At 48.7% G+C, this 13,286-nt stretch overlaps 1 long non-coding RNA gene across 1 annotated transcript; it reads left to right on the top strand.

Annotated features, from left to right (window-relative positions):
• Positions 1-12,114: 12,114 nt before the first annotated feature.
• Positions 12,115-13,286, top strand: LOC123609695. Its single transcript, XR_006717906.1, has 2 exons — positions 12,115-12,324; positions 12,843-13,286. It is a non-coding gene; the product is annotated as an uncharacterized LOC123609695 (long non-coding RNA).

Here is a 13,286-nt window from a genome sequence, read left to right as displayed (position 1 = left end):
TGTCTCAAAAATAAATAAAAACGTTTAAAAAAAAATTAAAAAAAAATAAAATAAAATAAAATAAACTAACTTGAGGACATTGGGCACCTGGGTGGCTCAGTCGGTTAAGTATCCAACTTCAGTCTGGGTCACTATCTCATGGTTTCGTGGGTTCAAACCCCACCTTGGGCTCTGTGCTAACAGCTTAGAGCCTGGAGCCTTCTTCAGATTCTGTGTCTCCTTCTTTTGGCCCCTCCCCCACTTGCACCCTGTCTCTCTCTCTCAAAAATAAATAAACATTAAACTAACCGGAAGACAGCCACAAAAACCAACTTGGTAGTCTTAGACAGACAGCCTGAGTTACTGAGGCAAATTCATCTACCTAGTCCCCATGGTTATAGCCTTTATGATTACTATCTCATCCTCTAAGGAGAAAAAATAAATTTAACTTAAAGTCTATCTGACAAGAAAAATTAAATAGAAAGGAATAAGATTTTGTCACATCAGATTAAGCTTGGAGGGCCACAAGCCACTATAATCTCTAAGATTTTTTGCCCCCAAAGAACCAATTTTTGCCCCTTTAAGGGCAATATCACCCCAACTGAGAATGCATGTTTTTACCTAATTCTATATATCATAACGATTTATCAGTCCACCCTCACTGTATGCATAAATCCCTGTTACAACTCACTTCAGTGTCTGTAATTATATTTTTATTCATCTGCCTCCCCACCAGCCCGGAAGCTTCTCAGTGGAATTTGTTCCTAGCAAACAGCTCAAAAATGTTGAGTAAGTCAACGAACGGATGAAAACATGAGATATAAAGGCTGAATACTACAAAAAGTAAGGGGCCGGTATATCCTTAATCACTCTGCCTCTTTCTTCCTTGACCAGCCGACCCAAGCTTCAAACATTATAGACCATCTCCGGGTATCGCCCCAGCCCAGGGACTAGCGTGAAAAAGCACTAAAGATTTTCCAAACAGCCGCGAGGTCTTGCCCACGTTTTGGAGGATGACAGGTGGTGTAGCAGGCGGTGACAGAGACCTGATGCTTGTTTGATGTCTTTGGGACCATTTCTCTACCAGACGCAATAAGGCGTGGGAAGTAGCAATTATGTTGTCTCGAAGCAGCATGGCAAATTTACTCACCAAAATGAACACCCCACCTTTCTCACTGTTGCGCTTGGCCTAGCTGCTAAGAGTGATGGCCAACAGTAGGGCTAATGGCCTGGGCAAAGCGGAACACAGCACCCTGCAATTAGGAGGGAGGAGATTCCTAAGGATACTACGCTGGGTGGCCAGGGGGCCTCAGACACCCACACCCCCCAGACCCCGAGGTGCCACAGGATGTAGGGAGATTTGTCAAGAAGAGCCAAATCCCTGCCAGTGGTGTTTCTCCCATTCAACCAGCACCGTCTGTCTACCTCCTTTCCCACCCGACCCATCGCCACCCACATCTCCAATTTGCTCAACCAAAGTTCAATCAATTTCACTAATGGCTGTTGCAGAGTAGGTTACCGGAGGTACTAGCTATTATGGATAAGAAATAGCACATAATAATCATAATAACAACAACAACAACTATAGCAGCAGCAAAAGTACCAAGGCACCTGCCTGGCTAAGTCAGTAGAGCATGAGACTCTTGATCTCTGGGTTGTATGTTCGATCCTCATGTTGGGTGCAGAGGTTACTTTAAAATTGAATCTTTAGGGGCGCCTGGGTGGCTCGGTCGGTTAAGCATCCGACTTCGGCTCAGGTCAGTGAGTTCGAGCCCCGCGTCAGGCTCTGTGCTGACAGCTCAGAGCATGGAGCCTGTTTCGGATTCTGTATCTCCCTCTTTCTCTCTGACCCTCCCGCATTCATGCTCTGTCTCTCTCTGTCTCAAAAATAAATAAACGTTAAAAAAATTAAAAAAAAAAAGAAAGCGTGATCTTTAAAAAATTAAAATTAATATAAATAAAATCTTTAAAATTAAATTAAATTTGATTTGATTTGATTAATTAAAATAATAAAGTACCATATATTCATGTAGCATTTTACGTTTACAGAGCAATTTCATAAGGATCAAATTTTATCTTTTTTTAATGTTTATTTATTTTTGAAAGAGAGAGAGAGAGAGAGAGAGTGAGAGAGACAGAATCCAAAGCAGGCTCCAGGCTCCGAGCTGTCAGCACAGAGTTTGATGCCGGGCTGGAACTCATGAACCATGAGATCACGACCTGAGCTGAAGTCGGACGCTCAACCGACGGAGCCCCCCAGGTGCCCCGGATCAAATTTTATCTTCACCACACTGTGTACACAACATAGACTAGACCGACATTCATTGCCTTTTATGGACAAGAAAGCTGATGGCAAATGACTGAAAGTCCTGTGGGGGTGCACTCTCCACTCTAGTGTCCTGGATGGATTCCAGACTGCGAATCAGCAGTTACTCACTGGTGGCCTAAGACAGGTCACTTAGGCTCTTTCAGCTTCGTTCCCTCATTTTATTTTTTTTATTTTATGTACTGTTTATTTGTACTTGAGAGAGACAGAGTGCATGCACAGGCCTGCAGGGAGGGGCAGTGAGAGAGGGGGACAGAGAATCCAAAGCAGGCTCTCCGCCGAGAGCAGGGAGCCTGAGCGGGGCTCAGACTCACAAACCGGGAGATCGCAACCTGAGCTGAAGTCAGATGCTTAACCAACTGAGCCACTCAGGCTCCCTGGTTCCCTCATTTAAAAAATAAAGATACCAGAGTGCCTGGGTGGCCGCATCGGTTGAGCATCTGACTCTTGATTTCCGCTCAGGTGATGATGCCAGGGTCGTGGGATAGAGCTTTGAGTCAGGCTCTGTGCTGAGTATAGAGCCTACTTAAGATTCTCTCTCTCTCCCTCTGCCCCTCCCCACTGCTCGCTTGCTCGCTCTCTCAAATAAAAAAAATAGGGGTGCCTGGGTGGCTCAGTCAGATAAGCATCTGACTCTGGCTCAGGTCATGATCTCAGAGTTCCTGAGTTCAATCCTTGCATCGGGCTCTGTGCTGACAACTCAGAGCCTGGCACCTGCTTCGGATTCTGTGTCTCCCTCTCTCTCTGCCCCTCCCCTGCTCACGCTCTGCCTCTCTCTCTGTCAAAAATAAATAAACATTAAAAAAATAATAATAAAATAAAATAATACCAACAATAGCATCTACCTAAAAAAGTTGTTAAGAGTTTGAATGAGGTAAAACCTATAAGGCACTGAGCGACTGGCAAAGATACAAGTTAAAAAAATGATAGTTATTAGTATTAGTATTCATATTTGAAAGACATGAAATATTAAGCAATGTATGCAAAGCTAAAATGACTTGATTTCAGCAGCTCTCAAAGGAAACAGGAAAATATTCAAATTGTCCTAGATATTTACAAAAAATAAACCTGTTTTTCTCCTTCAGAAGAAATAAAGCCTTAAGACAAAATGACCCCATTAAAGAAATATAAAACATCTTCCTTCAAAACATATTCTTTAAAATGTGGTACACACACACACACACACACACACACATGAGTATTAGTCAGCCTTAAAAAACAAGGAAATCTTGCCATTTGTGACAGTATGTGTGAACCTGGAGGACATTATGCTAAGTGACATAAGCCAGACACAGAAAGACAAATATTGCATGAGTTCACTTATATGTGGAATCTAAAATAGTTGAACTCACAGAAGCAGAGAATACAATGGTTGTTGCCAGGGGCTGGGGGTAGAGGGAAACGATGAGATGTTAGTTACAGGGTACAAAGTTTCAGTTACAAAAGATGAACGAACCTAATGCACAGCATGGTGATCACAGTTAATAATACTTTTTATACACTTGAAATTTGCTAAGAGGGTAGATCTTGAATATTGTCGCACACACACAAAGTGAGGTCATGGGTATGTTAGTTTGAGTGTGGTGGTCATTTCACAATGTGTATGTATATCAAAATACCAAGTTGTATTCTTATTTGTCAATTCTTTTTTTTTTTTTTTAATTCGAGAGAGAGAGAGAGAGAGGGAGAGAGGGAGTGGGGGAGGGGCAGAGGGAGAAAGTCAGGGAGGGTAGAGACAATCTCAAGCAGGCTCCACCATCAGCTCAGAGCTGGCAAGAGGCTCGATCCCACAACCCTGGGACCATGACCTGAGCCAAAATCAAGAGTCGGCCACTCAACCAACTAAGCCCCCAGGCATCCCCGTATTTGTCAATTCTTTATCGATAAAGCTGGAAGAAAACAAAAACATATGCTTTCTATAATGACTTTCACCCGGAGACCTCAAATGTCTTCTCCTGAACTCCAGGTAGTAAAGAGGGATCTGGAAGGTGGGAATTAAAGCATTTTCCCAAAGTTAGATAAGGAGCCATTTGCCTAGCCTTGTAAAGCAATACATCTACCGAAACAGCCAAAGCAAACTGTAAACTTCATGAGGGAAGGGATTTTTGCCTGTTTTGTTGGCTGCAGTATCCCCAGTGGCAAGAACTATCCCTGTATATAGTAAGTCATTAAAAAGAAATATTTGTTGAATATTGCAAACATTGACTGCTCGAGCACCTTGGTCCATCTTCAGATGTTATCAAGTGGATCATCCATTGACTCACTTAACTTTCTGTTACGGGTCCATTTAATCATTTCCTTATTCCGCACACACCTATTCACCACCTTCGGCGTGCCAAATGCGGCGCTGGATGCTGAGGATAGAAATACCAGAATAAGATCTCCCCCTCTGGGAGCTTACAGTCCCATGGCAGAGAGGAAGGAAGGGGCGATGGCGTCCTGCAGGTTGTAGAAGACAATGAACTTGCCACCTGTCCTCCTCTCCCAGGCGTTTCCTGGGAGCTCCTCTTGTGCGTGAATGTTGAGTACGTTCGTGTCAATAACAGGCATTCTGTTGCCAAAGAAAAGAAACAGAAGGGCATTTCGTGTTTCTGCTCACTCCCATCCAGCAGCTCCCACACCCCTACATTTTTGGTTGTGGCGCTGCAGCGGTTACATGGTAGCTGATCCTGTCCCGTGAGACGCCAGCGTCCGACCCAGGTCGGATGCAATGGTGCATCGCCGGACTAGGGCTCCAACCACATTAGCCATAGGCCGCATTGTTGCTGCCGCTGCTGTTATTTTAATTATGATTGTACGTTAACTACCACCTTCCTTCCTCTGCCTTCCTTCAGCGGCAATGATGTATGTTACTTTTTGGTAACTGGATTTCATTAACATTTATGAACTCTCATAAAGTAGTAGAAAAAGCAATTTGTGTGGAAGAATTTTCCACCTCATTAAACAGTGTTCTTTTGGGGGTCAAGCTGATATTTTTTTTTTGTTGTTGGATTTTTTTTTTTTTTTTATAGGTCCTTTGTCCTTCCCTGAGCCCTGGGGGATGAAAGGAAAACCGTCCACAGTCGGTGGGGCTCATGAACCCTATAGAGGGCGCTAGACCGAGCGCGGGCTTCCCGCTCGCTTCCGCCTGGCGTTACCCACCGGCTTCTCAGACTCCACCGGTCCCACGTACCCGCTCTGGGTCCCTACGCCCTTCTGCCTCCTGGGCCACGTCTGACTCCTTTCCCGCCTGCGGATGAGGTCGCCTGGCTGAGGGCGGGGTGGGGTGGAGGGTGGCAGGGGGTGGTCCGCCCGCCTGAATGCAGCTCATACCTGGGGCCTAAAAGGGTGCCCCGGGCTTTGTCCCCGGCCGACTGTGCAAGGCATTCCCACGCCCGGCGAGGACTGTCCCCAGCTCGGCTCTCGCCCTAGGACACCACCCTCGGCAAAGGCGCACTGGCGCCCCCCACCCAAGCCCCCTTGCCTTGGAGGCAGGCTCCAGCCCCGGAAGAAAGGCCCGGGGGGGAAGTGGGAGGAGAGATCCGAATAGAGTCTTTTAAAAGCCCTTCCCCACATTTCAAGCTTAGCTGCATCGTCCAGCCACGGCCTCCTGGCCCGAAAAGACTGTGTTTCTTTTCACACCCGGAATGCGAGCGGAGCCGGCCTCGGTGGGCAGCGGGCGGCCGGGAGTCGGTCCGGCTGCGGGCGACGCCTGCACTCGCCAGCCCCCTGCCCCCAGCCCCCCAATCCCGCATCCACCCTCCGGGCCTGGGCCCCGGGACCCACCAGAGGACGTGCCGGAGCCACCGAAGAAGGCATGGGAGAGCGATGCCGGAAAGAAGAACCTCCCCGACGGCTGATCCAAGGGAACTGGGGGGTATGGCAGCGATTGTTGATGGGCTTTGGTGAGGGACACACTCTGTCCCAGCAACCTGCCTCTGGGTGCCGGGGAAGAGGTGAAAAGGGCATGGTGGCCCTAACGCTTGGGGGAATAAAGCGGGAACCCGAAGAAGCCGAGGCCTGAGGGCGCTGTAAAGTAACCAAGGAGCCAGGTGACAGGTGCCGGGGGAAACTAACATGTAAGAACGACCTTTCTCTCTTCTAAGCGTAAAAATGTAAAACAGTGGTTCAAACTCCGCAATCTGTGTGCCCACCTAGGTTAAAAAACAAAAAACAAGACTCAGCTCTCCAAGCAACCGCTGATTTGGTGCTTGTGACCTGGTTTTCTGCCAGACGGCTCCCAAACCAGATCTTATGACCTCTAAGACCTTTCAGCAGGTGACTGGGGCAGAGGCTGGAGCGCGTCTGCTGTTCAGCCTCCGGACAGATTCTCCGCATCAGCCGGTGTGGACGCGGGTCCCGGGGCTTTTCCGATTTGCTGAGTCAGCCGCCGGCGCCGCGGGCTTTGCTGTTTCAAACCCAGGCGACTGTGCTTCGCTGACTGATGTGTCGACTTGGTAGTGTAATTATTGTTTTGTTTTCTAATATGTAATTACTCTTTGTCGTCGCTATTATGAATCCGCCGAGCCTGACTTGAACAGCAAAATGGATTCAAGTTTGGGGTTAGGACTCGATGCGTGGGAAATACTGACTGCTCCCCACGCTGAGGGCCCTGGGCCCACGCATCTATCTCTCGCCGCCCCCACCAGCCCAGCAAGAAAAGAGCGCGCCTGGGGTTCCCTGGCTGACAAGAGGACGTTAAACCTGAGCCCCACACCGCTGTGGATCCACTCTCTGAGAGCAGGAATCGCTGAGGCTCTTTTTTCTCGTATGCATATTTATAAAGAGGGACGACGATGGAGGGAGGGAGGGAGAAAAGGAAGATTCAGAAACAGAGAGACGGGCTAGAGAGTTGAGGACAGGGTAAAAGAGAGACATTGATTTGGAGAGAGTTCAGAGACAAAGAACGAAGAGAGAAGGAGGGGAGCTTGCTTATTTTCAGGTGTTCCTGTCCTACATTTAAAATGAGATATTGGAAAGTTCCCACCATTTCCCAGTTGTTTTACCACGCCCTGCATTATTAAACACCCCCCCACCCCCGCCCACACACACACACACACACACACACACACACACACACAGGCTGCTGGGTTCCAACACTACTCCCGCAACCGTGCCTCCGGCTCTGAGCCAGGCCTGCCTGGTCGGGTCTCCCCACCCGACGGGGCGACTTTCAGGAGGCCCTGAAAGTGCCAGAACAAAGAACCGACGCCGCAAGCGCCTCCAGTACCGAAGGAGCCCCGTGGGCCCCGGCCTCAGAGTTGGACCTCTAGGCTGAGCCGGGTTTAAAAGGCCCCCAAGCACTTGGCGGGCGGAAGTTCACGGCTGGGCTGGGCACCGCGGGACCGCCCCACCGCGGCGCCGCCCGGGCCCTGCCCGCCGCCCTCTGCGGCCTGCAGGGCTCGCAGAGCGGAGCGGGCAGCTTTGCAGAGCCGCCCGCAGGCCCGGGAAGTGAGGTCCCCGGCCCAGGAAAGCGATCCATTTTCTCTAACCATTTGCCCGAGAGCTGTCAGGTTAGCGCTGCCTCCTCGGCCACCCAGAGAAGAATGTGTTAAAAATTGCACGGGAGGCCTTCCCCAGACCCAAATATACCACACCAGGGCACTTGCGGCCCCAACCGCCGGTCCCTAACCTCGGCCACCTTTTCCCGTTGAAATATGCACATCGCTCTTCAATAATTTAGACACCTGGGAGACTGGACAAGTATAATTTTTTTCCCAAACACACGAGCATCCGGGTTGCCATCAATCATGCTTTTGTTTTATGTGAGATGGGCTTTGTGTGTTTAGCTGCCCGGCTTCATCCTATTTGCATGCGGCTATTTAATGGCATTTATTTTAGCTTTGAAGATCTGCTTAAAAATCTAAACCCAGAAAAGAGGTGGGGGTGGGGCGCCCCCTTCCCCCCCTTCCCCGACCCCCCGCTTGTGGTTCGGGTGAATTTGCCTCTGGGGCCCCTTCCTTTCTGGAGACGGGTCCTGCGGGTCTCGATTACAGATGAATTTTGATTCCGAGGTGGGACACGTAATGAAACGGAAAAGATGCGTTCTTTCCCCCTATATGTCAGTGTTTCTTTCTAGCAAACAATGCTCCAGTCAGTATTTGTGTATGAGACAAGTAATTGTGCTCCAAATGCTTAAATAAATCATTGATGGGTGAAATTACACATGCTCACTTAAAGTGTAATGTGATTAAGAGATTATGAGATTGAAGCTAATATCTTGTCTCCCAGCTCCTGGCCCCCCAATCTTGACACCAGAAATTTATCAACTACAACTGTCCTGAAATTTACAGATACAATAGGTTTCTATTGACAGCGGATCAAAAACAACCTCTAAAGATAAATAAATAAGTAAAAATGTGTATGCGCGTATCTGTATCATACAGGTCGTGGTTTTATTGTGAAAGGACATTAGAAGGGAAGAGGAAAAGACAAGCGATGAGAGCGAGAGGGTGTTCGCCTGTTTTATCTCTCATTTTTAAAAAGTAAATGGCCGTGGGGGGGGAGGGGAGGGGAGGGAGGGGGACCGTGGCGGGCTCTACGTCTGCGAGCTGATTACTCCCCGTCTGAAAGCGGCTCCATTTCCCGCACGGTGGGTAAGTCCTTTATCGGGGGAAGCCCCGGCCTCGCCCGCAGCCATCCTTCGCCTCGAGGCGCGCGCTGGGCCGGGGCGCGGGAGCCGCTCGGCGACTCCGTAATGACCCGGGTTCGCCGCAGCTGCGCCCTGACCCTTTGTGATGGCGCAGATAGCGCTCGGATGAAATTATGTCCTTCTCCGGGTGTGAAATTACCATGTTTATTAATTGGGCCAGACATTAGCTTTACCTTTTCTTTTTAAGCCGTGAAAATTTGTGATTCAGGGCAAATGATTCTCTGGCAGACGCTGCGCTCCGCACCCTACCCCTCCCGGCCCGCGCCTCCCCTCCCCACCCCTCCTCTCCCCGCCCCTCCCGGCGCGCCCCTTCCCCCCTCGTCCCGCCCGGGCAGCTCTGGACAGCTTGCTGGCTTTCCAAGCTGGAGAGCCCGGGGAGAAAAAGCAAGCGGGCCTGAGTGTGAGAGCGCGCGTGTGCGTCAGTGCGCACGCGGGTTTTTTTTTTTCCTCCTCGGGAAGTGTTCTCAAACAATAATAATAACCCCCCCGACTCGGAGTTACAGCATTTCCCCCAGAATTCTTGATCAGTGAAACCCAAATCGTTTTCGAGACAAAGAAGCATCGATCAGCGACAAAGACAGATTTAACGTATTAAATCTTTATTAAAGTGAAGTCATTCTTATTGAAATGATGTATTGGGTGTTCAAAAAGATTGGATTTTTTTTTTTTTTTTTTTTTTTTTTTTGCATTGCTAAAGATGGAGTTGGTGGCGGAGGGCAAGCGTTGTGTCTTTTGCCCTTATTGTTCTGGGCTGGGGTAGGGTTACCGGGGCTCTGCCCAAGGTCCCGCGCCCCGGAGAACACTGCCTTGGACTACGAAAAAGGCTGATCCCTTCCCTTGTGCCTGCCCCTACTTTGATTTCCCGCAGAACAAGTGCCCCCAGTCCCCTCAAACTTCCTGCGTTTGTCGCCACATTTAGGGGAAACTGAGGTACCGCAAACATGGATGGTGGTCTGAAGTTCGAGAAGTTAGCTACTCCGGCGGGGGTGGGGGGGGGGGTGGGGCTAGACTTTCTCCTCTAGGGTGTTCCTAGGTTTGGGGGAATCAGCCCAAGTTCTCCTGAGAGCCGCAAGAAGGTCCCTGCGCCCCAAGTCCGAAGGGTAAGGAGAGCATGTGTTCTCGGACCAGAGCTTTCTCGGGCGCTCTCCACATCCTTCCTTCCTCTAGGCCAGGACTGGAGGCCGGAGCTGACCTCTTTCCCCTCCGGAGATAGACCTTCAATTCAACTGGCCCTCCAGACCTCTTGCCCAGCCAAAGGCAGGGAAACCGGGAGCAGAAGGAGTTCAGAGAGGGGCCCTCTCACCCCCGCCCCCCCAAGGGACAGCTGCCCCAAATTTTCGGTCTTGCCTGTTAAAGGGCTCAAATTCTTAGCTCCCTAAAAAAGTTGGAAGGGGCGGGGTATCTAAAACTTTAGGCTGCTTCTCAGAAGGGCAGCCACAATTTTAACAAGATGTATTTGTGTCTCCACCTCAGACACACAGACATCCACCCCACTGCAAACGAACTGTTGGAATCAATTTCCTTGGAATACTCCACTTTTTTTTTTCTATCATATTTCAGCAATGGCATGAATGCTATAGTCAGTTGATTCAATTTAGTATTTGCATAAGGAGGAGAAGAAGGTGCCTTTGCAGACTCAATGAATAGGTCTCTTGTTTGTTGTATGTGTTGTCGGATTGGACTTTTGAATACAGGTAGGGGAGGAGGGCAGTGGGAGGCCACATCCAGGACTGTGTTGCTGCCCATGAGTCAGAAGCAGAGAAGTCACTGCTGGGATGGTAACAGACTATTGTTCCTTGCCTCTCCACATGTCCTCACTCCTCGGGCGCGTCCTCCCATTGGAATCCCCTACTTTCGGGTATTTGCGAATTGGAGCTTTCGTGGCCCGTTCCAGGCAGTCCTGCTGTCAAAGACATATCACTTTGGCAAACTGAAATAGTTCAGTAGCAAAGAGACATGGCAAGAAGAGAGTTTTATATACTCTGCACAGAGGAAAGGAGCAAACAGATTTTCAGGACAGTCTTCAGAAATAGAGCCAGTTTTAATAGCATCCCAACCCGTGCACTAATTAAATATTTCACAGCTTCCAAATTTAATGTGTTAACATTGGGATTTTTTTCCCCCACCAAGTCATACAAATTGGCCTTCTGTAACACCATCCCCCACCCCAAGGATCCCCTCCCATACCCACCCACACACATACACACTCCCTGCCACAAAAGTCCTACCCACCCGTTTTCTGAATGGCATTACAAAGAATTTTGTTAAAGAAAAGTCAGACTAATTGCTGCCAGAAGACCCGTCTCTTAGAGAAGTCTGGTTTTCATAAGCCAGATTCTGTAAGGGTTGTGGTTAAATCTAAGCCTAGTAGAAGGTTCTTAAGGTTTTCTCAGCAAAAGAGGGAAATACAAAGAAACACTAAGTTCAGCCAAAATGCTCAGTGGGGAGAGAGGATGAAGAAGATGGGGTGGGAGGGAAATTCAAGAGGATTCCCTGAACTTTTGTTTCTTTCTAGATTCCTCTCCTTGGAAGAGCTTTCTCCAAACTAATACCCATTGAGACAGTTTTCCCAAGTAGCTCTAGCATTGCATGGTCACCGACCAGTGACTTGATTCTCTTGATGTGGCTGGGAGTTATACTAGAGAGGACAGCAAGGGACTTTCAAGCCCCAAGATGCTCTGAAGCACCCCCCTGCTCTCTCAGCTGCAGGCTTGTTCTGGGGAGCCAAAGGTTCCTCCGGCAACATGCAGGTAAGCCACGTTGCTGTAGGGGCCGGGCCGGTGCAGACATCCGTGCCAGCCCTCCCCCTGGCTTCCCAGCAAGCTGCTGCTCAACCTTGTAGCAGAGTTAGACGGCGGTGCAGGCGGGGGTTGGGGAGAATATCTCTTTGAGTGTTTGACAAAGAAAAACCATAGAGACTTTTAAATACTGAGAACAAACTGAGGGTTGATGGGGGTGGGAGGGAGGGGAAAGTGGGTGATGGGCGTTGAGGGGGACACCTGTCGGGATGAGCACTGGGTGTTGTATGGAAACCAATGTGACAATAAATGTCATGTAAAAAAAAAAGAAAGAAAAAGAAGAAGCAAAACCTCTTTAAGACTGGCCTATCAACAGGCTGATTGAATTTTAGATTTTCCTCCTCCAAACTTTCCTCTATTCTGTTGTTCCTGAAGCTTTTATAGGCACAGTCCCAGGGATGGTTAGAAGGCCCCTGGAGTTCACCATCAGAATGGCCTTCCCCACTGCCACCTCGTTTCACCCAACCTTGGAAGCTGAAGCCAGCACTTTATGTCTCATGATGCAAGAGAGGAAACCCACTCAATTCCCAGCCTCCAAACTGCATGGGGGATTCCCAAGACCCTTTTGGCTTGCAGAAATATCCTCCAAGGTAGGACTCATCACTCCCATGTTCCCTGATATTCCAAAAAACAGTTCCCTTCCTTGAACTTGGGTCCTTCTGTTCAACTGGCTATTGAGAGTGTGCGTGTGAGAAATCGAATATGCAACAATAATGCTTGCTGAGCACCATGAGAGGGTTCTCCCAGTCCTTGACATCCTGGTCTGTAGTATTTAACTTCTTTCTCCTCCCCAAGATTCCTTCTGAATCCCTTCCCATCCTCCAATCTTACTGCAGGGGTGACAAGAGGGTCCGAGAAGGTCTTGATGTTACTGTCTTCCTTTGTTGTATAATTACAAAAAGATCATAATAGAAGCAAATGAATAAGAACTTAAAAATGCCTTATTGTCTCTCTCTCTACCCCCCCCCACCACCCCAATCCTCATGGTTTAGGTTCTGAAGGATTCTAACCATACTTTAGTGTTTGATATAACCATACAGAGTAATTTCTTGCACTCAAGATACAAAGCTACTTAGCTAAAAGATGTATTTCGCTTTCCACTTTCCAGGATGAGTAGAGTAGCCTTCTCCCCCAAATCCTATCACTTCCCTTCCCAACAGCCTGAACTTTTTAGGGGAGTTAAGGCAGGAACATTTCCAGTCACCTATTAAAACTGTGGTCACGGAGGTCTGACAACGTAAACACCTGGACCTTGACATCAACAGCAAATCCGGCTCATCCAGGAGACCTTAAGGATTTCATTTGACTCCAGATGTGGATCAGGGCTAGTGGGACCAGCGTTGACGCGTCCCTATGAGTGGGAAGAACACATCCCTTTTTGAGCACTTCATAGCCTGGGCTTGTGCAGAGTAAAGGGAAAGACCAGAGAGCCCCATGGTGTATCGTGCCCTGAAGCCCACTGCATTTGAAGACCATAAAATATGCAGCAAGTCCATTTGTGTTGCCTTTCTCCTCCTTGATCATCATGAAATAAATTGTTGCAAAAGGAAAA

The sequence above is a fragment of the Leopardus geoffroyi genome, chromosome B2 (assembly GCF_018350155.1).
Source record: "Leopardus geoffroyi isolate Oge1 chromosome B2, O.geoffroyi_Oge1_pat1.0, whole genome shotgun sequence".
Lineage (NCBI taxonomy): Eukaryota > Metazoa > Chordata > Mammalia > Carnivora > Felidae > Leopardus > Leopardus geoffroyi.
This window is presented reverse-complemented; position numbering and strand designations above follow the sequence as displayed.